Below are 11557 nucleotides of genomic sequence, written 5' to 3' on the forward strand. Positions count from 1 at the left end.
TACAGATAATTTAAAATCTTTAAAACACTATCATTTTACCATTTATCACTAAACACACATTAAACACTATCATTTACCAAACACAAAATCACTGAATTTTGTCTAATATAGTTCTTTTCTATGTTTTATTATTACAGGGTTGCGTAATTACATGATGCCTTATTGTTTCACAGGTGCGTGGTACATACTGTATAATTAAGGTAAAAATTTATCGCATTAAATTCATCGGGTTGAATATTTATAACTCTGCATATTTTACTTTCGTTTCCGCTTTATGACTAAAATGAATCTTTCTTGTGTCACGTAAAATAAAAAAAAAAGGAAATCTCAGATGAAAAGAAAAATAAAATGTATAAAAAAATAAAAAGAGAATTTATTGTTGAGCACTTGGTTTACACTAATTACGATTTACTTCTGAACTCCAGCCGTGACTTTCGAAGACTGAAGCTCTTACAATTTGACTTTAGATCAGATCTGTTTCTTTTCCCTTCTTTGTCACTTCTCAATATCCCCACTATCTACGCGTTTGTTAGGCGTCCGCGACGCACGCACGCCTTCTTCTAGAACATTCGGTGGAAGAACCGTTGGGATATTGATGGCTCATTAGGCATTTCGGCGCTATACATTGTCGCCGAGTGCCGCCGCATCTTTATCTCCATCAACAGTCCATCGGATTTGAAACGTGCCGGTTGTAACACTTGCTTGGCGGTTTTCTTTGGAGAATTCTAAAAACTGACATTTATTATTGTTGAGAATTGTGGATCTTAATCGCCGAAATCTAAGTAAAGGAACACTAAGGTTACACCCAGAATTCATATTAAAATAGTTTTCGGTTTATTTAATAAACGATTTCCAGGATCTTCGTCGATATACATGTGCACGCGTCTCAGCACTCTCTGTGTCTCACCATCTTCCATATCACACTGCCAACAGAACAGTTACATTTATCTGTTTCTCGAGACGCTGTGCACACACATACTTCCATACACTCATATTCACATACGTGTGTCACTGCTACGCGGGCAATCTAGTCTAGCACACAAAATTATACATATCTCAATAATTATAAACCATCTACAGCAGTAAAATTTATGTACAAAAATATTAGTCCATTATGTACCACTGTATCTTTAGCAATGTTACGTCATACGCAGTAAGGGGGTATTCTAGTCTAGAGACTCGAATTTCGGGCTTTTTTTCGAGGTCGGTAAAAAAAAAGCGAAGAATATTTTTACTATCCACTTATTTATCATTCGTTTATTTATATATTAAGAATATTAAAAAATAAAATAAAATAAAATAAAAAATTAAAAATAATGCAGTATTCAAAAAGTTATCGGCTGGTGAAGTGTGTGGTCCAAAAAAAAGGCGTGTGTAACGTAAAATTGACACTTGGATTGTAAGAGAAAAGAAGACTGAGTTGTAACCCAACTATTAATTTTCTTTTATTGAACTTTATTATAAATTTAGCACTTACAAGAATAGAATGACACTGAACCGCATGTGGACTAAGGTGCGTCACAGCCTTGGTGTAGGTTATGATAATAAGGTGGTGATGTGTCCAAAGGAGTCCGAAGCTCGGGGGTCGATGTGTTATCTCTGATGTAGATTGAAGTGTGATTGATGTCACACGTGCATAGTTCTAACCCTTCTGATCATCTGAAACAAAAAATCCAACGGATTCTTAATCAGTAAAGATGTTGCTATCGCTTCTATCTCGGAGAAATAAAAAAAAATTTTTTATAAAATTTCGGCCGTTTGAAAAAAAATGTTTTTCACGTTTTTTTAACAGTTTCAAATTTTTTAAAAATAGTAAAAATTAAAATTTGTGACTTTAATCTGCTAGGCGACATAGAGGGATGTATAGAGAAGGTTCGCACAAAATTTCAAATAAATCGGTTCAGTAGAACTTGAGATATCATGCACGCCAGCTTGAAAAAGGTAGTTTCGAGAAAAACGCGTTTAAAGTTTTGAGTAAAGTTTCAGGGAGTTTTACTGATATAATGGTACGGTATACTTACATATTTTCAAGCGGCGATTTCTGCTCCATACAATGGAGTTCATTCCACTTCCTCCACTTCAAAATTTTCATTCTCTAAAGTTCTTTCGTGTAGACGAGCAGTCCTGGCTTCCTTTGAAGCATTCGATGCTCGGATTTCAGAACGTTAGATCCGAGTTTCGTCCCGTTTGACAGCGAACGTGTAACCTCAAAATCTTCTACACTGACGTCACTTTAGGCGATCACCTCTAAACATCCTCCAAACAGTCGACACATCGCCGTCCTGGTAAAAAATTTCCAAAAACAATATCCCCACCATCATTTCCGTTGTCCTTGGTTAGTATATAAACTCCGAATATTGACGACCAAGTCAGTCTGAACTGTGAGCCGATACTTGAACATTGCAAGTGGTACCCAAGGGTCTTGGACTCTTGAGAAATAAAGTTTTTTGTATCATCAAGAGAGTTTCTTTTTTTACGTGACAAACGCATAGCTACTGGACCAATCGTGATTCCCATAACGTCCAATATTTTTAAAATGGGTATACAACCTTCATTAGAAATACTAACAGCGACAAAAGTAGCAATTTCAATGCTTGAATTCCGCGTTCCTGTAAGAATGTGTTTCGGAACAAAAGTCCATATCAAAGAATTTGGCTATTCCTTATTATTCTGAGTTTTAGAAGCCAAGCATCGTTCTAATAAGGTATTTGCAGACAAACTTTCATTCTCGACGGCCCAGAGGATAGCGTTGAGAGGGGTGGTCCCTCTCAATGCCCAAACTAACCAAGGAACGACTCCTTCAGGCAGGAGAAGACGCAGGAGTGCTCCGTTAATATTTATGCCGTTTTTTTGGTAACGGGTACTTTCCGCAGATATATATCCATACAGCACCCGGGTCCCCTGGACCACTTGGGGTTGGGTAAACGCCCAACCGTCGCGCAAGGCACACAGTGCCCTGCTTCCTGGATTAGCTAGGCCTGCAGGGGCTGTCGCTCGTCTCAGGTCGAACGGGGCCCTTTCTAAGCCCTACCGTCTACCGGGTACGGTACGGGTGCAGGTGGGACGCTGCTCACACGCCGTAGGCCATTCGGTGGAGCCTCCACCTTAAATCGGCCCTCTTGCCAGCATCTTGGCCATCAACCACTGCCACCACGAGTCCATACCCATTATTTGGTATGGAGCATTGGTATTTGGTAGAGCAGAGGGGTCGCTACTCCCTCCGGGCTGTAACTCGACCCGCCCGTGGTACCAGCCTAAGTCGCTGGTGGGACTATCGTGTGGATGAAAGGCCACGTCACTACCGGCCCGGCGTCCTGTTAACCGAGCTCGGCAGTTCCAGATGGGACTCACGTAAGCGGGGCTTACAGGACGCCTCCAAACCCTGAACTTTCCCCGACGGTCCCATCCTTGGCATCAGGATCGTGGGTGCGCTACTACCCAAGGCCCCTTGGAGAGAGTGTGGCCGCCTCTCTCCGCCGGCAACCTTCCATGCGGTGTACATAGGGACTCACATAAGCGGGACGCTTGTCCCGATGGTCCCCCTGGCTGCGGGAACGTGGGTTTGCCAGCCCCCATAGGCTCGCAAGGCGAGCCCTCCCTGCGGGAGTGCTCCGGCAACAATTCGAAAGAGGTCTTGGGGCATCCCAGCTGAGCGTTGGGCGGTTCACCGTGAGATTTTAGTCGGTATAGTCCGTCACTATCCCGCCGCTTTCAAGAGCGGGGGGAGGGGGGTGTCCATCAGGATTTCCCCATGTATAAAAAAAAAGACAAACTTTCATGCATTCGCAACATCTACCGTTTATTGTTAAATTTGTTTCAGTCGAATCAGTTTACTTGCCACGTTACCAAAATCATTGTAACTCGGTAAACAATTGGAATTTTGAAAAATCCCTTTGGGAACATACTCCCGAATGTCTAAGCTTTGAAAATATAAAAAAATTTTCGATTTTTTCAAATTTCTAGACTAGAATACTCCCATAATAGAATACATGATAGATTTTAATGCAAAGCTCAAGGACTACTTGCAATAAAAATTCTGTTATGATTCTTTTTGTAGCTATTAACCTTTAATTTCGTCTATACTTTGGTTCTTTATATGTGTATTTTAGCACTTTTATAGGATCAGAATTTAATGTAGTTTCATTCTTTTTTAATCCATCTTTTTAAATATAGCACGATATGATTCTCTTAATGGAATATGCTATATTTATTGGAAGAACTTTTTTATAAAAATAATATTAAATTTTAAGCTTTCACGATGGTAAAATGTATTGAAAAAAATTCCAGATCTGTCCTGAAGAAATAGAATGCAATGTTCATGAAACGTTGGCGCAACGTGTAAGTGCAACATTGACACGAATGTTGCGCGAAATCAATAACATGACAATATAATTGAATAATTTAAGTTTGTTAATCAAGCAAATTTATTTTGTGCAACAATTTGCATAAGGAAGATGAAAATGTGTTACGTAACGATAAGTTTATAAATGCAAAGCAAGGGAATAGTTATTATCTTTAGTCCTCCAATTCTTATACTTCAGATTATGATACAATCAAAAAAGCGTTAATTCTTATCTCTATTGACATAAAGCAACGGGTTTCAGGACGTTATTTTGAAATGTATGTAAAAACATTGATTGATAGTTTTATTATAGTAATTACAAATCTTTTGTACGATATTTTTTTAGTACACTCACAATATGTATCAACATGCAATATGTCCACGTAATATCCCAAAACAAACACTTGCTAGTATTATTAGTTTTTAAATATTAAAAAATGATATTATTAGATATATAATATGTTACGAGCACTTTGAGCAGCACGAGAGGCCGACAAGCCAGTATTTTATGGAAGTATTTAATGCAATGTATGGAAGTATTTTATGAAATACGGTTTCAATATATTAACAGGTATGCGGAATGGACTTCGCACGAGATCAGAAAGCCGCTAGGATTATTGTTTAAAAGGATAAACTTGCTGCGAAATCAGGGTCTCTAGATATTTAGAGATGTACGGAAAACATGTACGGACGTGCCTGATACTAGGTCAGCGAAACGCAGGAGTTTAAAACTTTGTGAATGAAGCCAATGTGAAATCGGGGAAATGTTAGTAGAGGCTTTGTAACTCTGATTAATAAAAGTTGATACGATTTGAGCTGTAAAATCGTGTCATGTGAGGACGCTCAGCCAGGTTGTACGGATTGCTAGCTGGAATGTTAGGATTTAAAATAAGTTAAATCGAATTCATACCAGAACATAAATACATATATTCTCATTAAGAGGCAGTTGCAGAATTGAGTATATATAGATACCCACTCCGAGCTTTCCTCCGTAATCACACAAGAACGAACTTCATTTGTTCTCATCACGACAGAATCACTTCATCCCTCTAGATTTGTGCTCTAGATTACAGAGCAGTCACTTCATCTCTATACTTCTTCTACGGCATTAGGAGGGTCAACTCAAATTCTTCTACTTGCTCTCTGGACTTGTTCCACAGTAACATTCAAGTAACAGTTAAGCTCACCAGTTAGTCTACATCAACTCGAGTCAGAGGGCAGTGCAAGGAACAGGAAGAATCTACAAGTCGAAGACAGTCAATCGACAGAAGATATGTCATCACCGTCGTCAACACGAAAGGAGTCTCAGGTCGTACTCATTCGGAGTTGTCATTTCAAATATTCAATCTTGTATCACACTGAAGTTGTTGGATCATTCATCAATATATAATAACCTGTTAATAGCAGCGTTATATTCGATCAAGCACCCTTATTATTCCACGAGAAATAAGGAATCGAACGATTCGTGGCGTCGATTAGTCAAATCGTAACGGGAATTTACGACTCCCGTTGGTGCGTTTCTTCGAGATCGCGTCTCCCTGCGAACGTCCAAAAGTTCAATAGATGTAAAATATTACCTAGATGTTCGGTTTTGACGCACTGGCAATACGAGGACTAAGAGTAGTGTCAAATTTTTGTTTCTAAAAGGATTAATTCTAAAAGAATTTTCAACCCGATTTCACTATACTGCCTTTTAACAAATGTGTTAGTTACACAGTTAGTCTTTTTGTGATGTTCTATCCGTGAAGCATAATTCCCCAGCTAAGTAGCATATAAGCATAATATACTATATAAGCATGTAATATAAAAATCCGAAAATTTCATGGTGAGATAGGTCGTGAGTTTATCATTTGTTCTGCATTTGCGTATGGGAAAGAATTAATTCCTTCAAATTTTCTGGGAAACGGTGCTCTCCGGTGTCCACATGACGCGGCGGTCGCCTCGATCGCAGTTTTGTTTTTCGCATCGTTTAAAATATCGTTTAAACTGACAGACAATTGGCTCAGACATGTGCCGCATACAATCCGCATCTGTCTTTCATAAAAAATCTGCAGATAACGGAATACAAAATTTAAGTCCGAAGAGAGTCCGCAGATAAAAACCTAGTTCACGTTGTCGGAAGAAATCCGAAGATGACAAATTGCTTCCGCAAAATGAAAGTTCGCAGAGAAGTATTTCGAATACGATTCTTGCATTTCTCCCCATTTTTGAGCCAACTTTTTGTAATAAAATTTCGATATCGCTTTCCGATATCTTTACAGAATTCCTACACTCTTCGTCAAAGAGATAGCCTAGATATGCTATCTTTAATTTCTCAATGACGGGTGCAAAGTTTTTCGTCTGTAACGTATAATATTAAAACATTATGACCTCAGAATATGCGGTTCGTTAAAAATAATTAAAAATATTATACGGTTTAGTGTGTAACAAAAATAAAATTTTTTTATCTTAAGAATGAAATGATAACGCATGTGCAATAAGAAAATAATAATCAATATAGATTGTAACTAACAATAATTACTTATCAAACATATATACTAGTTTAATAATGGGTACATCCGACTTTATTTTCTATTATTTCTATTGTACGATTTGCTATCGATTTATATAGTTTCTGGAAGAAATTTTGACTTAACGTATCCCATTCGCGTACAATTGCATTTTTTAATTCTTGTACGTGTTGATACTGCTTTCCGTTCGCGTATACGCCGTGAACGAGTTCTACCCAGAAATTTTCAATAATATTAAGTTCCGGGGAGCGTGCAGGCCACGCCAAAATAGATATATTATTTTCATTAAAGTGTGATTGGACCAATCTTGATGTGTGTACAGGTGCATTATCTTGTTGAAAGATGTAATCAGGTTCAGAAATGCGTTCTGCATGATTATTTATTTGTTCTTTGATTAAATTTATGTATCGGACACTATTCATTCTCTCAACGATGATCTTGACACTTGTTTTGCCGAAATAACCGATGCCGGCCAAACCATCACGCTGCCCTCCCATTTGTCGTCAAATTGCTGACATTGTCTCTTTTCTTATGTCATGAAAATAATATTTTAACCCATCAGGACCATCCAAGTTGAATTTTTTTCATCTGAAATTACTATCCTTCTCCATTTCTTTTTCCAATGCATTCTTTCTTTTGCAAAGCGTAAACGTTCTGCTTTGTGTTTCGTTGTTAACGAAGGTTTCTTTTTCAATTTTAGCCTCTTAATATCTTTGCAAGATAGTAGAACTCGACGAACACTTGAAACACTGGCACTAACGCTAGATTTTTTCATTATTTGCTTCGTTGTTAACTGTGAGTTGGAAGCTACACGTAAAATTGCTCGCTTATCACGATCGAATAACGATGACGGCCGACCAGTACTTTTCTTTTTGCTATAATCTTCAACATTTTTTATGAAATTGTGTATTACTCTACGACTTCATCTTATTACTTTCGATATTTTTGCTACTGATAACTGTTGCACTTTTAGTTCAAGAATTTCCTTTTTTTTCAGAGTTGTTTAATTTTACTCGTTGATAGATCATGAACTACTGAGCAATTTCTAAACATATTAACAGAGTTTGCTATTATTTTGTTCTTAAAATAAAACAATTTTTTTGTTACACACTAATCCTCAATATTTTTAATTATTTTCAACGAAACGCATATTTTGAGCTCCTAATGTTTTGATATTATACGTTAGAGACGAAAAAATTTGCACGCGTCATTGAGAATTTAAGGATAGACCACCTGGGTTACCTCTTTAACCAGGAGTGTAATTCCAGGAGCGTCTTCTAGATTTATGTCTGTGAGAAGATTTTTCCATACTCATAGCTAGATTGCGGGTTCCTATACAAACTTATAATTTTGAGAATATAATTAAAAAATATCGATTCAGCAATAAATTGCTTTACTTACCATGTATTATGAGAAACATTACGCTTTATATACTTCACATATTTTTTCATATTATGTGCATTCTGTGCAATTTTATAAAACTTAGGTTTTCAGAATCGTTTAATAGTTTTCTCCTTCTCTTTAAGCAAATTAAAAGATATATAATATGCTCCATAAAGCGATCTCACTCAAAGGTACAGTTGAAGACATTAATTAAATGTGAGCACTAAGAATGTTCTTGAGATTCCGAGCTCGGGCGTACGTGAAGAAACTGGGGCGATGTTGGTCCCCATTTGGAAGCACTGTTTGCGGACAGTCTACATATGTTATCCGCTAACAGTTGTCAGCGTAGGTAGAGCTTAAACAGGGGATATTTAGGCTAAAAGGCACTTCTGTTTTTTAGATGTTTTATGAAAAAGAGTTTCAGGAGTGTGGATGTAGGAAGATATTCTCCATCCGTAATGATTGTACATATAAATATGTTTTATGGACTTTGTACAATGATGTAAATTCAAAACATAATTTATATCTATCATTTTCTTGACACTGTAACGGGAAAACTAATCAGGCAACATAAAATACGTACTTTTTTTAAAAAGCAGCTGAAAACAATTGGGAAATAAACGAAACAATTGGAAATGGGTATTGAAATTGATACCAAACTAGAATGCATTCGAATCTACAGTGGCTACAAAAAGTATTGGTATATCGTTGTACCTATTATAGCATTTAAGTACTAATTCAATAGGTCTAAATATTTAAATTTCACATAGTTTAATAATATCCTTATATGACTACTAAAAGTTTATACTGTAGAAATGAAATTTACGATTTGAAAAAAGCGCTTTATTGGAATATAAGGGTGCGTAGCAATAACTTGTATATCCGTTACACAGATTATTAACTTACTTATCTCATAAAATAAAAAAAAGATGATACTTATAGGTACGCATAGGAATTGGAGAGTTGAAACAATGTCATGGTATATTTTCATGCCATAGATATACTATGAAATACATTCTTCTTAATTCAGAATTAAAAATATACGTGCTTCAATCGTGTTATTATTAGTACGTTGCAACTTTGTTCCGACGTTTCATGAACGCTTCAGTTTATTTCCTCAGGCTAGATCTGAAAATGAAAGTTTCAAATCTTGATGTTATTACTTGTACCCTTACCGTGTATATACGCTAGCAGCGGAAAGTAAGTTGACACTGCTTTATGAATTGTTATTTTTTGTATAAAAATTGGCAATGAGAATTATTTTTGAGATAGTTCTGTCATACAACATAATACGATATTACAAAATTTTCCAGCGCTATAACGACAAGCTATTATAATTATACCGACACGATTCTAAAAATGATAGGCGTTGTTAGATATTTAGCACAAGTCTGTATATATTTTGCAGAGAGCACAAAGGAATTTAAACAATTATCCACGATATTGAACATTACAGACAAATAAATAAACTCTAGAACAACATACATGTTCCATTAAACACATACATATACTGCGTTGTACTCATTTCCACGTGGTTTCTTATTAAAGTCCAAATTTTTTATTGGTTGTTATTATTTCAGTTCTACTCCTATTCAGTTCAATTATTACTCCTTCCTATGCCGTGGCTGATAACACTTATTCCATCCACAACGTTCTTGTCGTCTTGTGAAGGGATTATCGGAGACAAATACGTCGGTACGTAATCCATTCTACGTGGTTCTTGCACACGGTCAACCATATAAAGACATAGACCTTCTTTACGTATTATTCTCCTCGCTGATTCGTGTAAAATCCCCATTTGACGAGATATTCTTCGCAAACACATTAAAGGGTACATACGTCCATAAACGATAACGTGCTCTTCCTTACGCTAATGGACACGAGGAGTGTCGAGTAAGATATTAGTGTCACAATTGTGGATCGCTGAACCTTTTGGAAATCATGACGATCTGGAACTCGATGCAGCGATCCTCTATTAATTCTTGTCAATTGCAGACATATTTCTCGTGCCAAAGAATAATTACCACCATTCATCAATAGCACAAAGCATCGAACAAATATTTCTATGTTTGCAGAGTATTTTCCAAAGGCGAGTAATTTTACGCTGACGTATTTCCATTATCCTCGCCTGTTAATAGTTCGTCGCACTTGACGTTGTTCATACTGATCCAGACTATCCCAAATAGCCTTTTAGTGTTGGCTAATGGGCGCAAGTGGCGTTGTACGCATAATCTCGTAAAGGAGATTTGTGCCTGCGCTCACAATTTGCCCTATCACGATCTTTCTGCTATGTCGCTCTGCACTTTGCTGTAATAAATAGCCAGCAAATATCTGTATTCCCTTATATTTATCGTATATGCTATTTACTTCTTCATATTCATCTTGCATTTTCACCCTAATGTTCTGTTTACTTCTATCGACCTGACTCGTTGAACGGGAAGAATATAGTAAATCGTTCTTTCGTTCTTCGCACTTGAAAACCGTTCGCGGGTTTAATATAATAATAATAATGTAATAATAATAACTTAGACAGGCTTGATTTATTCCATATCTGACTGTAACATGTAAATAAAGTCAGTTTAATATTTTAAATGATAGATATCATAGTTCAATAGTAAGTAGATTCCAACACCGACGTTATTTTGTGCCATATCCAACTTTAAAATAAATAAGACCAGTTTAATGATGAATGAAGCTTTAAATATTTTTTCTAAGAAGATGATTTATTTGCGACTCGCGGGTTCCTTTCAGACATTCGTTCCTAGTAATGACTACCATACAATGGAATAAAAAAGTTTGACCATGAAAATCATGCTCTAGTTAATTTTCGCGATCCAGTTTTTTAACAGATTTCCATCGATCCGGAAGTGTAGAATCATCTTCCAGAGTCATGACAAATAATTTTTGATACCCCGTACATATATCATATCGTTTTCGTTTTTTTAGGAGACGTGACAGAAATCAAACTAGAGCTAAAGGAAGCTCCGGAAGACAGGATTCTTGTCGGATCAATGCCATCCAAAGTGGACGTCATCGCTGAAATCAATTCGACCTATCCGGATGGTGAGTTTAAAATCACATAAAACGCAGAAGACGAACTTTCGTTGCTTGTACTTAATTCGAACATCATGCGTGATCCACGATTCAGAAAGACTGAACGGTCGAACGTATCTTTGAATTTCACCATGAAGAAATCGCCTTTTTCGTGTTTTAGTAAACTACCGCATTTAACGCCTTGTTCTACAACAACGAGTGAGACTCGTGGTAAGAAATTTGGGCCAAAACAATAAGTACGAGCCTGGCTCGTGGTAATTCATTTGGG

The 11557-nt window shown here is 36.8% G+C and overlaps 1 protein-coding gene and 1 long non-coding RNA gene across 2 annotated transcripts in view; one reads left to right on the top strand and one right to left on the bottom strand.

Moving 5' to 3' along the window:
• The window catches only part of LOC125386172, a 97534-nt gene extending 86241 nt beyond the window's left edge, over positions 1-11293 (top strand). Inside the window, exon 3 of the transcript XR_007226084.1 lies at positions 11182-11293. The gene's annotated coding sequence lies outside the window, so the exon portion shown is untranslated. The remainder of the gene's footprint in view (positions 1-11181) is intronic.
• On the bottom strand, positions 535-2824 carry LOC125386173. Its single transcript, XR_007226086.1, has 3 exons — positions 2022-2824; positions 1478-1659; positions 535-732 (listed from the first exon to the last, which is right to left on the bottom strand). It is a non-coding gene; the product is annotated as an uncharacterized LOC125386173 (long non-coding RNA).
• Positions 11294-11557: the final 264 nt, after the last annotated feature.

This window comes from Bombus terrestris, chromosome 13, assembly GCF_910591885.1.
Source record: "Bombus terrestris chromosome 13, iyBomTerr1.2, whole genome shotgun sequence".
NCBI lineage: Eukaryota > Metazoa > Arthropoda > Insecta > Hymenoptera > Apidae > Bombus > Bombus terrestris.